At 29.2% G+C, this 18,698-nt stretch overlaps 1 protein-coding gene and 1 long non-coding RNA gene across 2 annotated transcripts in view; both read left to right on the top strand.

The window, feature by feature from the left end:
- Tlk (Tousled-like kinase) overlaps positions 1 to 18,698 on the top strand; it is a 367,700-nt gene that overhangs the window by 254,020 nt on the left and 94,982 nt on the right. The gene's annotated exons all lie outside the window — the stretch shown is intronic.
- On the top strand, positions 11 to 528 carry LOC108546791 (uncharacterized). The gene is made up of 3 exons (XR_001890155.1): positions 11 to 61; positions 251 to 359; positions 433 to 528. It is a non-coding gene; the product is annotated as an uncharacterized LOC108546791 (long non-coding RNA).

The raw sequence follows: 18,698 nt of genomic DNA, 5'->3' as shown, positions 1-18,698 counted from the left end.
CTTCCATTTATTCGATTAACTTTAGAGTATTAAATAACAGCTAGAAAATCCAATCGAAAAGGTAAGTTTTATTTGTCAAGTAAGAAGCGGCGTAATTCATTTCGCCGACATATCGCGTGCGACGCGTCTGCTCTATAAAGAACTGGTATATACGTTATGTAGCCGCTACACGCCATGAAAACCGTTTATATGCTTCTAAAGCGTAAAATAATTCAAACTTTAATTATCTTTTTAATGTACATACTTGCAGTTTATTATGGAGGAAAGGAATCATACGTAGATATCATTGACGACAGATTCTCTACGTACCGGTAAATATCAGGATAAACGAGGCATTTCTGAAACCAATTTTTCATGTGGTTAGTGAATAAAATCTGCGTTTATTGCGGTATTACGTATATAGGAAATATAAAAAGAAATCATCTGTTATAGGAACATGATATAAAGGAGTTTGAATCTGGATTCCATTGGATACGATAATCCAATCCGAAGAATTTGATGTTTCAACTATTATAAAAGGAAGGATCACGGGGGTTTAAATCTAATCTAATTCCATAAACCAGTTTTGTATACTTTTAAATTCATCTTTTGCTTTGTGAAATACCATACCGGAAGTTGTATTATACGTTATCGATATATCTTTTAACTAATCTTGAAATCTAATTTTCGTATATTTATCTATCGAACTTTCGCTGTGAATTATTATGTATTCCAAAATCCTCTGTCCATGATCATTCGAATAATTAATTTTTCTATTTTTCAGTCGTCCAAATTTTGTTACGAGACAAAAGATTCATTTTTGTTCTAGGTGAAAATTTATTGTATTTCAACGTCGTCAGTTTCCTTTACTGGAAGTTTACAAATAATCATTTTCTTATCGATAAAACTGAACGATGTTTAAAAATTTTGAAATTGTTTCATTGTTTCTCTTGGATCGACTGACAGATAAATGATAAATTTTGTTACGAAATTATATACGAAAAATATGGAAGTCTTTAAGAGTAAGTTTAGTTTGGAAAGAAACGAAGGTTCTTCTGTTACAAAATATGCATATGAAATTTCACTTTCCGCATAGTTTCTTTCAGAAATTACGTGTTTAATCCACACAGTTATCGTACAGATATATGCATATTTCCCGATGATTAAGTAATGTAATTATTTTATTACATTAATAATTATTTATTAATTATTTTAACTATGTAATTATTTGTGTACAATTTTATTCTATGGCTTCTTCATTTCTAAACAATTTATTCGTTAAAGCATTCTTTAGTATTTTTAGTATTTGAAAATGTTAGAATACATTTTGTTGCAATTTGTGATTATAAGAAGTAGATAATCAGCTTTTATATATATAGAATTATTTATGTAATTTATTTATATTTTTTATTTTTCTTAGTTAAGTCAAATAACAAATGTGACCAATCGTGTTAAAATTCTTTACTTTTACTTTTATCCGAAACGTTATTTTTCTTCTTATATATTATGAATTATCTCAAACTTTCTTTCTGAAAATTCCATTGTGGGTAGAATTTTTCAATTCTTTTTTTAACTCATTTTCTAACGAGGTATTATAGCCGTTGCAAACCAGTTTTGTTCTAATATTTACATAATTTTTCTGAAATACTAAACGTATATTTTTAGTACTTTCCGCGATAATCCTGCTATGTTTAAACTCAAATTAAAGTTATGATTATTCAAAATGGTTGATAACGAGATTTTAACATTCCTATCGTAAATTTCACTCCAATAAGATACATCAAACTTATTCGTTTTTAACATATTTAATTGCGATTGATAATAAGACAAAATTAAATAATAATACGATCAAATTTAAACTTTGAAAAATCTATTCTTCATGTGCGGTAATCTCATAATTGAATAACTGGAATACATTCAACGAGTCGAGTCAGCAACTACAAAAATATTTGAAAATATATTCAGTGACGATTTAGGTAAGGCAGTTAGGGTAATAGGATAATAAAATCATAGAATAGTCGAATGTATTTAATTTTCTGAATACTAATTTATTCGTCATATCGTCATGTTATTCACTGTCGATATGGATGTAAATAATGCATAAGAAATCTCGCATAAATAATTTGCTTCCGAACTTGATTTCCTGTTTACTCTCAAACTATTATGTAATTGGTCAAATATATTTTCAACATCGTTGACGTTGAATACGATTAAATCTAACGTCACATCTGTAAACTTGGATGTCACATATTTCGTTATAATGTGATTATTTGTACTTAAGCTCAAATCATTTTTATAAAATGTAACTAAAAGTAGTAGAGATGAAAAATTATTCGGTGAATCGAAACATTATTCCGTGTTATTTTATCGTATGCATTTTTCATCCTGAAAGATACACCTCTAGAATAGGACTGCTGTTAAAATCTGGTACCCAATATTATACTCAAACACTACTGACGATTTTTTTATTTTCATTATATGAATATCACTTCTGATTTTCCCGAAATTCATGAAAAATGTTTTTAAATAATTTTTTAAACGTTGATGAATTTATTATACGATATTATACGATAATATAAGCCTGCTACAGGTGGATAGAATAATCAGACGTTTACATTAATTGCAATAATATTTATTGTATTTTTCGTAAATTGTCTATTTCATTGTGAAATTTATCACGTTCGTATACCCATTCATAATTTGCATTTCCTTTGTACTCCATAGACATCCCATAGGTATCCCAAAAATATCACAGAATTAATTCTTTGCACTTGAGAGGCGACCCTCAGTCGCCATTTAATCAGATTCTAAAGATCGATGTTAATTAATATAAAATTAAATTTAAAATTACCCAACGACGCGTGGAATGTCGAAGTAAAATAATTCTAAAAATATTAAAAGTATCGTCGACTTTATGGCAGAAAATCTTAGAATTGTTATTTTTCTGTAACGAAAAAGTCACCAAGTGCAAAAAGGGTCAAATAATGTACAAAGTGTATCATTTTTACCAAAGCTATCTTCACATTCGTCGGTACGTTCTTCTGAATTAATTTGTACGCGTATCACATAAACATTTAAAATACTAAACCTTTCATTAACACCCAGATAGGTTCAATTGATTCATTTTGCAGCAGACGACTTGATTATCATTGTATTCAGTGGCGGAGATCATGCGAGGCATGTTTATAGAAGTATAAATATCACATAGTTCAACCGAACAAGAACAAGCAAGGATGAAAACTATAATGACTCGACTCGTCTGCCAACCTATAGCTGCAGCCGCGACTCCTTATTTATTTGCATTAACTCGACGTCTCGCGCGAATTACATTCACGCGAGTATTGAATGACGTAATGGAAACATGAAAAATAACATTTGCGTATTATTGGAAAGACTTGCGTCTTTACAAAATACAGCCAACATCGTTTAAAACTCTACATTTTAACCAGAAAATATGCTTATATTGCATTTAAACGAGGATAATTACGAAGTGAATATCTCGATATATTTTTGTATAATATATATTTTATTATAATTTTTATTTATAGTACATACATATATGATAGAAAAATTGAATATCGTCGAACATAAAAGCATTTCGTGTAGAATTCTTATTCCATAAAAATATGTGATAATAATTAACGCAGCGATTTAAATATTACTACGTAACTCTATAAATAAAATTAGCAATAACAAGAGAGTAATGATTCCTTCACAACGAAATATCATTCAAACTAATCATTTTTCGATATATATTTCGATGATACTATTTCCCAGAAAATTTCGAGCTTCGTTGACTGGTGTATTAAAAGTATTCCGTTCAAGAAAACCAAAATCGAATTTCTCATAACCTCTACACATTCACTTAGGAGAAATATTTTTCGCGTTTATATAAATACAAAACTTTTGAGTATAAATTTTTCCCTGCAAAAATTAATTATCTTCTGTTTTGTTCTTATTCTGTGAAGGTAAAGTTGTTATAAAAAAATTTTATCAAATTTCCCATACGATATTCTTCATCTTCTGTCAATTTAGTCTCGACATAAGGCCACACATTGCCATATAGAGAAGATGAAAATTTATCAATAAATTTCAGTTCGATTCTGATTTCTTTTATTCGTTTGCAGCAAATTATTAGCAAATTGGTAGCTTGGTCATGTGGAAGAGAATTGGCATAAATAATAATAAGCAAATTCCACCATAAATCATCAGTTTTTGAATGGAGATTCATTTTGGGTATTATTTTATTTTGGACCTGAATTTTGTTCATATCTTTGTTGTAATTTTCGTTCACTTTCTTCGTCAACTAACATTTTCTTTTGGATCTTTGTTGACATCCTTGATCGAATTGTATCTTATGGTATTGTATCTATTTTCCACTATAGATTCAAATTTAATACGCGAATGGATTAATTCAAATTGAAAGAATAAAATACTTCATTTCGTTGATTCTCTGTGCATCGATATGAGTATTTATTTATGCTACTTTTCTTTCTTTTTTAATATGCAGATGAATTTCTTGCATTGACATACTGCAACTACATTGATAAATTTTCTACGTGCTTTTGGCTCTATATATTCACGTCATTTTTCACCTTCGATTACAGACACGTCTTCCCAAATTTTTTCTACTTTCGCCATCGATTCGTTGCCTTCCACGAATCGACTTTTGCAGTAATAAAAGCTTCATAAACATTATGTGAAATCATTTTACATCGTTTACTGCCGTATACTTGTATGCTGTATTTCCAAGTAAAAATTCTTAATAAATGTAAGCTTGAATTTTTAACTCCTTGCTGATCATCCTTGATTTTATGTAGAAAATGAAGTACTGGGAAAAAGAAATTAGAAATAACGCATGAATCAAAAAGAGAAAATCTTTCTTGTGATACCACTGTTATTACATTAACTATTACATTATAATAATATTGTTATTTTTGGAAGCTGTTATATAAAATTTGTTTTGAATTTACTTTTAACAGAGAAATTACAGTTGATTTCTTCAGGATTTAATATTAATAATTATAGTAATTTCGTTGAGTATTTGCCTAATTTTAGAGCAACAAACTCCCCTACTAATCGATAATTCTTTGTTCCATCTAATAATACTTATATTTTTATTCTTGACACGAAAAGTCTTGACACACTTACATTGGAAATCACTAGTGATCTTTATACCTTACAATTGATAAGATAAAAGTACATTAAAATAGTTTAATTTTATTTAGCTTCGTCTCAGATACATGATAAATACAATTTACAAGCTAATTTTTATTTATCATTAAAATGTAAGATTTTATATGACATTCCCTATAAAAAAGATATAAGATATATTAAATTTAAGTGTTATATAAAATTATAATATATGTAAGAAAGAAAATAGAAGAGAAATTTTAATTTCTTAATAAATGAGAAATCAGAATTTAGCAATTTCCAATAATCATCTAGAAAATCCAATTACCATAATTAGTGAACCTTAACGCATTAACCATGGAAATCATCGACGACCAACGACAATAAAATTAATTTAAAGAAAACTAAGATGTTCAATTCGAACAGTCATATTTTCAAATTTTCAATATTCTTTAACTCTTTGCACTCGGCGAGTTTTTGGATAAATATGAGTAAGAATTCAAAGATTTTCTGCTATAAAGCTGGCGATATTTCTTTCAGCAGTAAATAAAAAATTGTATAATAATTAACACGTGGAATTATTTGATTTCGATAGCTCGCACACCGTTACATTATCTTAAATTTGACATATTAATTAATATCGATCTTCGAAATTTTATCTAATGGCGACTGATGGTCGCCTCTCGAGTGCAAAGGGTTAATTTCATAATAATTTTCCTAATGCACTTAAGCAATTTCAGTCTTCAGACATGTTATAATATAGCACTCGTTCCAAACTGAAATTTATTGAAATCTTCTGAAAAATCTGTAGTAAATTTCGCACGTAACTTCTTTAAATTGAACGATAAAGCTTTATTGACGATAAAATGAATAAATAAGTTTATTTCAGTATATTAAAGAAATAATATACGATGAACGCTTGAAAAACCAGAGATACAGTTTTTCTGTTCATCACGGCATAGATAATAATATACGATAGATATGTAACTCATAAAACTTCATAATCAGTGTTCTGAAATACCGACTGTGTAAAAATTTAGAAATCTCTACGATTTAGCATTAATCAAATGACATATTATCAAAAGACAAAAATGATTCCATTGATCTCATTAATAAATATAACGTTAATAAATGCGAAGACAGTTTTTATTTTATAATTACGTAGTTATATAATAACTTTATCTTCCTTTTGCCAATCTTTAATTTAACCCCTTGTACTTTACGATTTACTTATGAAAAAGTATACATTGAAGTAGTATTTAATTTCAGTTAACTACCATATACCTATAAATTACGTAAAAATTTTAGAAATTCTTCGAATTTTGTTCATGTTAACCCTTTGCACTCGGTGATTTTTCATTCCAGAAAAATAGTAGTTCGAAGATTTTCTGCCATAAAGTCGACGATATTTTTAAACCAATAAATAAGAAATCGTATGCAAATTACGACGTAGAATTATTTTACTTCGATATTCCACGCATCGATGGATAATTGTAAATTTAATATATTAATTAGCGTCCATCTTTAGAATTTGTTTAAATGGTAACAGAGAGGCGCCTCTCGAGTGCAAAGGGTTAAATCGTGTAAAACATAATTATGGTCGCGTGATTAGTATAGCTTATAACCACGAGAGATTTAACGTGACGAATTAGACTCGTCATTGTAGTGCAAAGAATTAAGAAGATAGAAATTGCTACCACGGTGTTGATGTAATTAAAATATGTAGAAGATCTTTCTTTTTATTCTTGTCTCATATAAATATTCACATATTTATATTGGATTCTATTATTAAAATTTTATATGGTCTCCTTCTGAAGTTCTTTTGATTATGGCACGATAAAAATCAGTAGAAGCAATTTAAAAATATATAAGGAAATATTTATGATCAGAGCAGGAGAAAGGTTTTAAGTACAGGTGCCAGACTGCGAAAGGTCTACTTTACATCTTAATTACTCTTGCATACAATTCGTTTATAAACGAGCCATTAAATATCTTCTTGCGCAGCGATTCATTTGGCAGGCTGAAGCTCGCGAAGAAGCTTATTTGAATATTCTACCTACCTGAATTGGCACCCAAGGCAACCGTTTACTAATCGCTGCAGTGTTAATTGTTAAATGTACCTTGTACACAAATTCCACCCATTCTTCGATAAATCCAGGAAAATATAATATTTTCTCAGACTTTTAAAAATGTTTCAGTTAGCAAAATATAGAATGAAAGTTAATTTGTAATTTTCGAATAGCTTTCTAGTAGCTGGAAAATAATTATTTACATAAAAGATATAATTATTTCTGAAAAGTAAACTTTTTTAAATGAATGAAAAATAAAGTTATGTTCGTTCGATTAATAGTTTTATCGATAAAAATTTGATTACACAGGGAAAGTCAAAAGTTAGAAGAAATTGAGAGTACATGAGCTCTTGCTCGGAGTTATCGTCCTTAATAATTATTTGATAGCAATCTATATACGAATGAACAATTATCGTAAAAGTATAAAATTCTATATCTCATTTACGTTTATAAACTGTCTTATCCTGTACCTCTTTTGTAATTACATAATTAAATTTAGTTTCAGTTTCAAATTGTGCTACTAATGTTGCAATCCTACTCTATACTCAGTCGGTAACGTTGGAAATGTCACTAAAATGATAAGCTAACCTCTAAGATGATCGTGAGATGCGAAACAAAAAGATACATTGGGTGTCATATCTATCGTATGACTTGTTTATGGTCACAAAATTGTGTCGTAGGATTATGCATGGTTCATTATTTTTTTATTGCTAACAGTGATCAAAATTTTTACTACAAATGTAATTACCAATTTTATAACCTATGGGCAAGAAAAAGACGATATATATTTCCGAAACTTTTAATTTTATCGTTTATCGTAAAATGCATATGAATCAAACCTAAAGTACTAACAGAGTAGAGTAACAGGTTTATTTGCGTTTCTTTAAGACAATGTTATTTCGCATTTGATTATCCGTATCTTACAAGGAAATATACCGATTTGGATGAAATTTTGCACGATTGTTGGAGCAGCCAAAAATATTTCACTCGTATTTTTTTTATTCGCCATCAGCCATATTAAGGGAGTAAAAACCGGTCCCAAAATACGGATAATAAAACATTCTTGGTCGAATATCTCGCAAACCATTGGAACTATGCCAATGGCGTAAATTGATAAATTTTGTATTTTTTAATAACGAATTTGACTACGTGAATGCATTTGTAAAAAATTCACTTGTTTAGTTAGTAGTATTTTATAAAAGAATTGTTACGCCATGAAATCATAAAAGATTGAACATTCCACTCAAAAATATGTAGAATTTAAAACGCTGAAAATGAATAAAAATGAATAAATTACGCGAAGTCCCATAGTTTTTGTTTTCAGTTCGTTCGTGTAAAACCCAGGCATTATACTTGATTATGGTTGCAAATTTATGTAAATGGAGAATATTGAAAGAGATATTAAAGATGAAAGAATATTAACTAGCTAAATTAAATATTCCGTTTGCTTTTCTCCAGAAGGTCTTTACTCATGTAAAATTGAATGAAAAGAAAAGGCTAGATACACTTTCCGATCGTTCTTAATTTAATATGTTCATCCATCACAGAGTGTTCAAGCAACAGTTCGAGATGATAGTTCTTCGATACACTTGACGTTGAGAAACGGAGAGATTATTACTTAATTTAATAAAATAAACTTTCTTCTTCTTAGATAAAAGAAACTGTTCTTGAAATTTAAAAAATACTATGATTTGAATTACTGATTTAAAATAATACATGAAAACTGCAGAAAGGAGCATAAAATAAATTTGTTATCTACTGATATAACTATTTTCAGCTGAGGTAAAATGTTTGATGCAGAGAATGTAAAGTATGTAAAATAAATAATAGTTTTTTAATATTAACAACATTTACTCGTTTAAAAATTTTTTTTTTTAAACTTCATAGAAAATATAGACTACTTCCTATCACTGAAAAATTTCTCCGTTCTATTTTTGTAGGGACTTTTCATAACGTGTAAAACCTAATATAACATTTATGCTATATTGATTATTAATATAACACTATATATTATGCTATATATGGAGGGAGAGCATCCAATTAATAAATCTATCATAAATTAATACTTAACATTACACCATATATTTATTTCGACTAACGTTGTTTAAAAATTTTTTTAAATATTTTATTTTCTCTACTTTCCATATTAATATCAGCGAGTGATATGTATCCATTTATATCGCAAATGATGAAAATGGAATTAATAATAAAAAGACAAAAATTATAGTTCTGTGTGTGCATAAATATACTTTAAATTTAAGAATTATTTACTTAAAAAATTTGATAATTCCAGATATACTTGAATTATTAATTATTATTAATCAGTCAGCGAATTTTGACTAAAATAGATAAAATACATAATGCAACAAATAGAACTAATAATTTACAAGTTTATTTTACTTGGTTGACAAAAATTGCGCAAAAATTCTCTCCTTACTTTTTCTTCTGGTAGTCGCATATGTATGTTGGGCCATTTATTCAATTACTTTTATTTCATTCAATTCCATTTGATTCAACGGCTGTAGAAGTGTTCCACTCCATAGAAGTGCAGCAATTGTTCCAGTAACATTTCTATTACTCACCATAATTGGAAGAACTATCATAGGTTCGAGACAGTCAGACCTTGCTGATTCTTTCAAAAGGAAAATCAAGGAAACAGAGCCCATTAAATTCCTAATCAGGGAATTAGATTCCTCTGGGTGTGCAATATATATTAGGGTGTCCCATAAGTTTTTCCCTTTTTCTTTTTATGCGGGATCAATAGACGATATTTGTTGTTTAAGGTTGATTTACTGTGTTATATATAAACGGTTTTGCTCTATTACCTTCTTCCATCTCTCAGGAAGCCTCATTATGCCCTCTTTCCAAAATTCTTGAGACTTACTTGGGCATTTGAGCAAGCGTTCTCTTGATGAGGTCCGTATCCGTCGCTGATGGGCGGCCGCTGCCGTTTTCATCTTTCAAATCAAAATTGCCAGCTCTAAATTTCTTTTAAACCAATTGCGAACGGTTCTAATAGTCGTAGTACCACTCCCATAAACGGTGCAAATCCCGTCTGCAGTGTCCTTTGCACTACTACCTTTTTTAAAGCAATCAAGCATAACATGCCACAAATTCTTCTTTTGGCTATCCATATTGAACGGCGTAGAAAAATATTTTAAAAGAGACTTTGTCACCAACGAAATGTACTTTGAAAGAGCTGTGAGACGACAGAAATAAACGGACAATAAATAAGCCTGCGTGTTTACAAACATAGCCGGCTCAAGGACATACATAGCGTGGCGCGGAAAAGACTTATGGGACACCCTAATAGTTTACACTGTGGTTTCTTGCTTTTTATAGATTGACAGAGTCTACGATTTCCTTTCGTTGCAGTAGAAACTAAACATTAAAATAAACTCTACATCCTAACGATGTGGGGGCCATCCCTTCCCCTGCGTTTTGTCTTTTGTCTCCCGTTTTCTGCAGACGTCTTTACACCTGCGTGGACCTAAACAGATAGGTCAGTTCTAACCCTTGACCCATTTAATAAACATCTATACAATTTTTCCACCGTTTCCACTGGCTACTATTTCTGTGCATTATAACTCCTTAACCCTCTATGGACCGAATATATATTTTTCTTGATTATAAGAATTGTATGTAACATAAAATCAACAAATATCAACCAATAAATTCAGCAGGTTTGACAATTTTATTATGACGAGTTCATATTGAAAGTTTGAATTAACAACGTTTGTGCTATCGTGCCAAGATAATGCGCAATAGATAGACAAGATAATTTTCCACGCCATCTCGTGGAGAAAGGTCATAGTGGGCCATAGAGGACCTAACCTATCATGATCGAATAACCGGTAAATGAAAAAGAATTAGAATTTTTAAAAATGGACCCACGGGAGGTATTGTAAAAATAATTATAAATATATCGAAAGAAAAATCGCGAACTGAAGTGATGAAGATGATAACGTTGAATGTAGTATTTAATAAAATAGCGATAAAATTAGCGTGTAACTTGAAAGTTACACTGGCCCATAGAGGGTTAACATCTTTGTATCCAACCATCGTCTCATCCATCGTTAAATGATTATTAGAAAAATGATTACTCTGGCAGCTGTCGAATCTTAGAGAAGAAACGAAAATCGGACTGAAAAGAAAAGTCTCGTTTCATTTTTCCTTTTCCTCTTGTTTCAAAATTATCAAATTTTGAGACACTGTACAAGAAGAGAAACTTGTCTGGATTGCTTTGTAAATTATCACAAGCCTCGATGATACCATTAATATTTATATAATTAATATAAATAAACCTCATTTGAAATTTGCAAGTATTATAAATAAAGAAGAAAAGGAAGAATAAATATATCTATTTGTCGATCTGAAATTGGGTTTAATGGAATGTTGTTGGTTTCAGTATAAACAAAATTCATCGTGAAAGACGTTCGTTACTGTATTACGTTATTCTGCAATATAATTTCCATAGCCGTTTACGATACATTACCATCTTGTTAATTCATTCCCTGTGCTGTTTGGATAGGATAATATTGGCATTCGTTTCTTCGTTGTTATAAATTCCTTTATTATTGGAATAATTTGTCGTTTTCAAGTGTTTGCACATTAAGCGTTGCTTCTTTTGTCTGCAATAAACAAATCTACTTCCACGTCTAAACTATTGTCGAATTTCCTCGCTTTATGCATTTAATTCAAAATTAAGGACATTTAGAGTAAACAATTTCCTTTTCAGGGTAAGTTTTTCGTTCTGTGTATTTTCTACAACGATTGCTTTTTCTGATAATCTTCCCATCACATTTTGGATAAATAATGGTGCATTTATTAATTTATTAAGGGTGCAATTAATCTTTGGAATCGAGATAATGTCTTGTCAAAAATTTGGCCAAGATTTAAACATCTTTTGACACCCTCCTTCCGTTAATTTGTTCAATTGCACACATTTTTCACATAATCAAATATTATACATCGCATAATATTTGAAAAGGAAGAAAACAGAAAAGAGAAAATATAAACTCTCGTTAATTTTCTCTTACGTTATAAAGGGAAACATATTTTATATGAGTACATAAATAAAATTTGCATACATCACATTGGTTACAAAAAATATTGGAAACCATAAGGTCTTTCAATAATGAAGTTTTCACTGTAATTCATATTTATCGAAGGCATTTGATATTTCTATTCAGACAATAAGCTCCTTCCTTTACGATATTATTATAAAATATTCATTTTTCATCGTCATTTATTATTCGATGCATGTTTATACTGCTGATAATCAGCAAACGCAGAACAAATGACCAACTTGTCTACTAAATTCTTCACTGTTAGATCTAAAGTGAAATTCTTCACATTAGAATGATCTATGAATGCAGTCTGAAATGTTTATTGAGTCACATTCAATTTCTCTATTATCGCTTTTGAAACGAAGAATAATTTGTCTGCTAATATGTTTGATAGAATTTCATTATTTTATTCATTCGCTAAACAATCTTTATTTTTGAGACTTAAAGGGCAATTGTTGCAGTCCGGCTTAAAAAAGTCAATTTTTTTTTTTTACATTTTCTCAAAGTATACGCTGTGGAAAATATCTGTGTAAAAGGATTTGTTCAAATTCGTAAAATTAACAAAGTTATAGACGTTTAAAGCGCGACGTATAGGCATTGTACAACGGGCAACGAAAACTTCAAACGCGTTTTTCTCGAAACTATGCTTTTTGAATTGGCTGACGGGATATCTCGCTTTTCAGTCGACCCATTGACTTAAAATTTGGAGGAGAGCTTCATCGGATGTACCTTTATCGCGTGAACCACGAATTTCAAAATCTTATGTTTTTTTTCTATTTTTGTTTACCACCCAAAAGACGAAAAGCACAAGGAAAATCGATATTTAAACTCCAAAATGCTGCCATTCTTTTAATTTTTGAAATTTCGCTGTTTCGGTGGTTTATTCTATAGCTGTATTTATACTAATTAAGATGCTTTTTGGTTTTTTCGTTTCCGATATCCAGATAGTCCGGAATCACGTCAGCCATTCGAGCCCGTTTTTAAAAACACGATTTACCTAAAGCTATATCATTTCCACAATTTTCATTAATTTCGTTAAAAAGAAAATTGCAAATATTCTCTAAGTATAAATAAATCTGAGTACGAAAACTGCATGTCAATATGTATCATGGTTTCCTTAAAATAAAATCTCCAAAAAGTTGACTATTATAGGCCGGATTACAACAATATTTCCTTAAAACCCTCTTTCTAAATTTTTCAAACTATCGTGACTATCTATTATAAAGCAGCATCACGAAGAAAAATATGATATAATTTCGAGCAGTTAGAACTCCATTACTTTCTCTTTCGCTTTCTTTTTTTTTCGAATAACTTAACAATAAAAACTTCCAATCTATAATGTATGTCTATATATATAGATAAAATTAATTGAAGTGTTCTGACGAAAATAATTAGATATATTTAATTATGTTTCAGCCTTAATCACTCGTGGTACGACTTAATTCTAAACACTTATACATTGAAAAAGTATTTAATTCCATTCAGTCAGTACGATAATGTTAATTTTAAAAAATTACACGAATTTTTAGAATTTATATGAATTTCATTTATTTTAAAACGCGTTAAGTATAATTTTAATATTGGTACAGAAGATTTAGCTCATCTTTGTGTCATCTTAAAGCACGAAAAGCTCATGATGACAACTCCTCGTTACAGTGCAAGGAGTAATATAGATCAGCATTAATATTGCAAAAAGCAACTGCACGTTTTCGATATACACGTGTGCTAGTGGTTATAAAAGTGATCTAAGTCATATTTGTCTCGTTTCGAAATATTGAAAATTCCGCGTTTTAAATAAATTATAAATTGACAAACTTAATTACGGCAAAATTAAGAAGTTAATGTAATGACTCAATTTTTGACTGTCTTTCCGAAATTCTAAATGGAAAAAATGGTTTCTTTTTTTATTTTTGATTTAGATCGCTTTTGTAATTACCAGTACATATATATACCTCGGAAAAGGAAAATTTTGAAGTAATTCATTTTAATAATTTTTAATCATTTGATAGTCCTAATATTAAATGTACTTTTTCCATAAACATGATTCCTGTACTGCCACTGAGGGAAAAATAAATTTTTAATTCTTCGTTATCTATTTTTAGAACCTGTTTTAATTATAAAAAAATATGTATGCAAGAGACTTTCAATATTAGTCAACCACTATATATAAGCTATTACAAAGAGAATAACATATTTAGTTTTATGATATTTTGTGAATTACAAATATATCGTTGATTTGTATATAATTATGATTCATTGTAAAAGTGGAAAAAATAACAAAAACACGTTGAATATAATTTTAGTCGCAAGGTTATAGATTGTCATTTTGTTATTTAACATGAAAAACATTAAGAAATAGATTCGCCACTGTGTCATTTGTCATCAGTATAGTCATTTTATCATTTTTAATAGTCTCTCCCTCTCTCTCTCTCCATATATATATATATATAAAACGTTGCAATTTTTCTTTACAGTAAAAGAGAAAATTGTATGGTTGCTTGTATGGTTTAGATATCAAAACGTAATTCTCTGACGTTTTTTGATGAATTAACTTTATCTTGTTCTTCCTGATTCTATAATTTATTTTGGAGAAGAATACAAATAAAAAAATAAACCAAAGAGGAATAAAATAGTGACATACTGCTTACGGTATTTTAAGTCTATTATAGTGTTAACCTTTAATAATCCACGCTAATTTTTATAATAAATGCCTACAAGTTAAAGGAATGTTGATTAAATTTGGAAACAATATCCGCTATAATAAAAAAGGAAAAAGAAGAGAAATACCTATAAGATTTAGTTATTTTGCGTATGGAAAAATTGATTGATATTTTTTCGTATCTTTTCGTAATATTGTTGTGACTACTTCGACAACTATAGATAATTAATTTCTTTAATTGTCGGGCTTATAACGAAATTTCTTTTCAATTTTCCATTTTCAAAATCGCTGAAAATATATTTACATCGAGATGATAAGAATATTAATACGGAATTAAATTCGAAGCATTTATTATAAATTATAAAAATATAAAAAAGTATTATTATAAAATTATTATAGAAAAACGGACGAAAATTTAACACGACGTATTGTAATATAATATAATATAACGTAATATCTGTAACATTCGACAAATTTTATTTATAACCATTTTTTGATTTTTACATACTAATATTCTCATATAAAACGAATTATGTAAAGAAAAGATTAAAAGATAAAACAATACAACAAGCACTAAATTAAATTTGGTTATATTATAACAGTCAAGAATCTATGCAATTTTGCTGTCGATCATATATAAGTGATTTTATTTTTAAAAAACGCGCGCCGATTAGATCAGTGCGCCCTCTAAAAGGAATCAAGTGCATAGAGATTTCGCGTGTGTCATAACCTACCGTACTCCGGTATCAATTTTATCGAGTTGTAGAGGAAAATGTACAGAAATTAATAGCTCCTGAATTTAATTCAAAGTTTTAGTCTAGTATAATCACTGTTTTGACGTTATTCGACTTATCTTTGAAACAACTTCAATAATATTGTTCAGCAAGTAAGTGACAATTCATTTCTATACAAACAAGGCTATGCCCGCAATTCTCCGTTCGTACAGTCGGTAAAGATGTTCCCGACCTGTCGAGAACTAATCTCGTAAAATATGCTTTATTAAATATAATTTATATTATCCATTCCAAATGTCTATCCCAAAATTACTTAATGCTCGAACTAAGGGATATTTCACGTCCATATACTTTTACAGTCTGTAATATATCATCCGATTACAGGTTATGAAATGCCAATATCCAACATCCTAACCTAACTTCGCCGTCGAGTGCTAACTCTACATCTGATTATCCCATCCTATAAGTAATATTCTGACATATCCATGTATCGTAGCTGTAACTTTTATGCACGTCTTAGCTTTCAACTCGTAACAGGTTAATACTTATATGGAAGTATTCAACTTCCTTTCATCCACACCGAGAAACGATTTAGGTTCGAAAAGTTTCTCAAACGGAAAATATTAATACAATGTTATAGGAATAGTCGCTTATTTACATACAAAACTCGCCGTTTTTTTATAGCGTGACATTCACTAAAAGCTTTTAAAACTTTTGATAGACGTGTATCTTTTATATCATACCGGATAATAAGAAATCGTGCTTAATACGATTTATCTAACGGAAATGCAGGAAAATAGATTTTATTTTTGCGATACGTGTTTGGCAAAGACCTTTCTTGAAATTTTACAATTTAACATGATATATACATTACATATACAATTTAATATTATATATACTTAATATTGCATATAATATTAATGCAGTAGGTATCGATGTAATATTAATACGGTATTAATTGAATATTAATGCAAAATTAATATATTATTAATATAATATTAACCCTTTACAGATGAAAAGTATTTTTAGTATACTTACCACCAAGTGTAGATCAGAGGATAACGATGTATAAAATATATTACAATTGGAAACAACAAATCGAGGGAAATTCTTTATACGTCATATACGTCATATACATTTGATTTGATAAGCAAAAGTGTATTATGCCAGGTATATTATGACATTCATTCGCAAAGGGTTAATATAATATCAATATCGCTATAATATTAACATAAACACATTTACCATCGAAGGTTAAGAAACAAATTAATGATTTGCGAATTTTTTTATCATATATCTTTTACCTTCAGAGATACATAGATAACTAAAAATAAATTTCATGCAAGATATTTGAAGAAAAACTTATTGTTTAATAACATGTAAGATATTATCCTTCCATGTTGGTTTTAATCGTATTACACCAGAATATTAATATAATATTAATTAATATAATTAACGTGATATCAATATAAATATGAAACACAATATTAAGTACAATTAAGACGGTTTTGTTTATTTGAAACTATTACTATGTACCTGCTATGAAAAATATTGTCTTGCTCCCCCTTCGACTAATTGTAATTTGTTTCTCCGTCGTCACCTTCGCTTTCTTTCCGAATCGATTATTTTCATGATCAGCATGTTTGCTTCGTCCTTTGACATCGTTCAGGAAAGTTAAAATTTATTTTCGGTTTATTCGCTGTCTGTCGATGTCTGCCTCGACATCAATCAAAGCGGACATATTATTTGCAATCTCCTCTACTTCATTTTGAATATCGCTTGTTTTCAGATAACACGCGCAGCTAACGTTGTTGGGTAAACAAACGTAACCAACGCGTAATTGTGCAGAATTCGGAACAGAACTAACTTACCCGCGCAATTCTAGAAATTCTGTGTCATGCTGAGGGAATACAACTATGTGCAGGTAATGAGAACGTCTGCCAGTCTATAAATATACAATTGAAATTGGTGTGAATCATGTGTGATGACCTAGTTGAGGGTTAAATGATTTCAAGTTTCATATCCACATTGATTCCTATGTATCCTATAACGCAGTAAAACGTGTTTGGAATTAATTGAATAAGAAAACTTGATCCAATTGCGTTACAAACAGAGGGAATCTTAAGGAAACTTTGCGAGAAACATAGTTCAAGGTCAGGTTAGAATTTGATGAAAAATTAATCAAATCTCTTTCTTGAAAACTGTATTACTATAGAATTACCGTGTAATAAATTTCTGTGTATTTTACTTGTCGTGTCTATACGAATTATCACGTAATAAGTAAATTACTACATAATAAGTTACTGCAATTTCAACATAGTATAATATTTTAGCAAAGGTTGCAAAAGAATATTTCGCTTTCTCTTCAACTTTCTCTTATATTTTTAACAAACCTGTCGAATATATATCGAACTCTTGTATCTGTTTTATTCATTTTTATTCACTTTCAAATTTTATTTCAAATCCCACGTGTACTTTCCTTCGAGGAAAAGATTTTTTTAAACATAATTGTTTCGTGTTCTAGCCAATGGTTAAATAAAGTCGCTAAAAATTGTAGATAAAGTTAAATAATAGTTATTCGGTTATTTCGAATTCAATTGAACTGTTTGCAATCAGACAAATCTCATTATCGTGATCCTTTTTATTGAATGAAAAGAGATAAGAACAGTTCTTTTGAGTAATGTTTAAACCCTGAACAATGGAGTATGATGCATGGGACTGTCAGCATTGTGATACACTTAATAATTAAAGAATAACAAATAAAATATAGAACCATATAATCGCTTAAGATACCATAAATTTTTATAATCTCTACGACCACATATGCTGCTTTATATAAAATAAAATTTATATAAAATATAATAGTATTGTAGGCGTTACAATTTTTGTTAGAGTATCAAAAATTAAAATATCGATTGATTTCACATATTCAAGGATACATTTTTTATATAAAAATGATATTTCGTGAGAAAATTCAACAAAAATGCTTTTGATATGTTGTTTACTCAAATTAATTTTTCTGTACACGTTAAAATTTAATATAACTGAATTCCAT

Source organism: Eufriesea mexicana, unplaced genomic scaffold (genome assembly GCF_001483705.2).
Source record: "Eufriesea mexicana isolate 0111107269 unplaced genomic scaffold, ASM148370v2 scaffold757, whole genome shotgun sequence".
NCBI classification, from domain to species: domain Eukaryota; kingdom Metazoa; phylum Arthropoda; class Insecta; order Hymenoptera; family Apidae; genus Eufriesea; species Eufriesea mexicana.
Note: the sequence above shows the minus strand (reverse complement) of the source record. Positions and strands in the feature narration are given on the sequence as shown.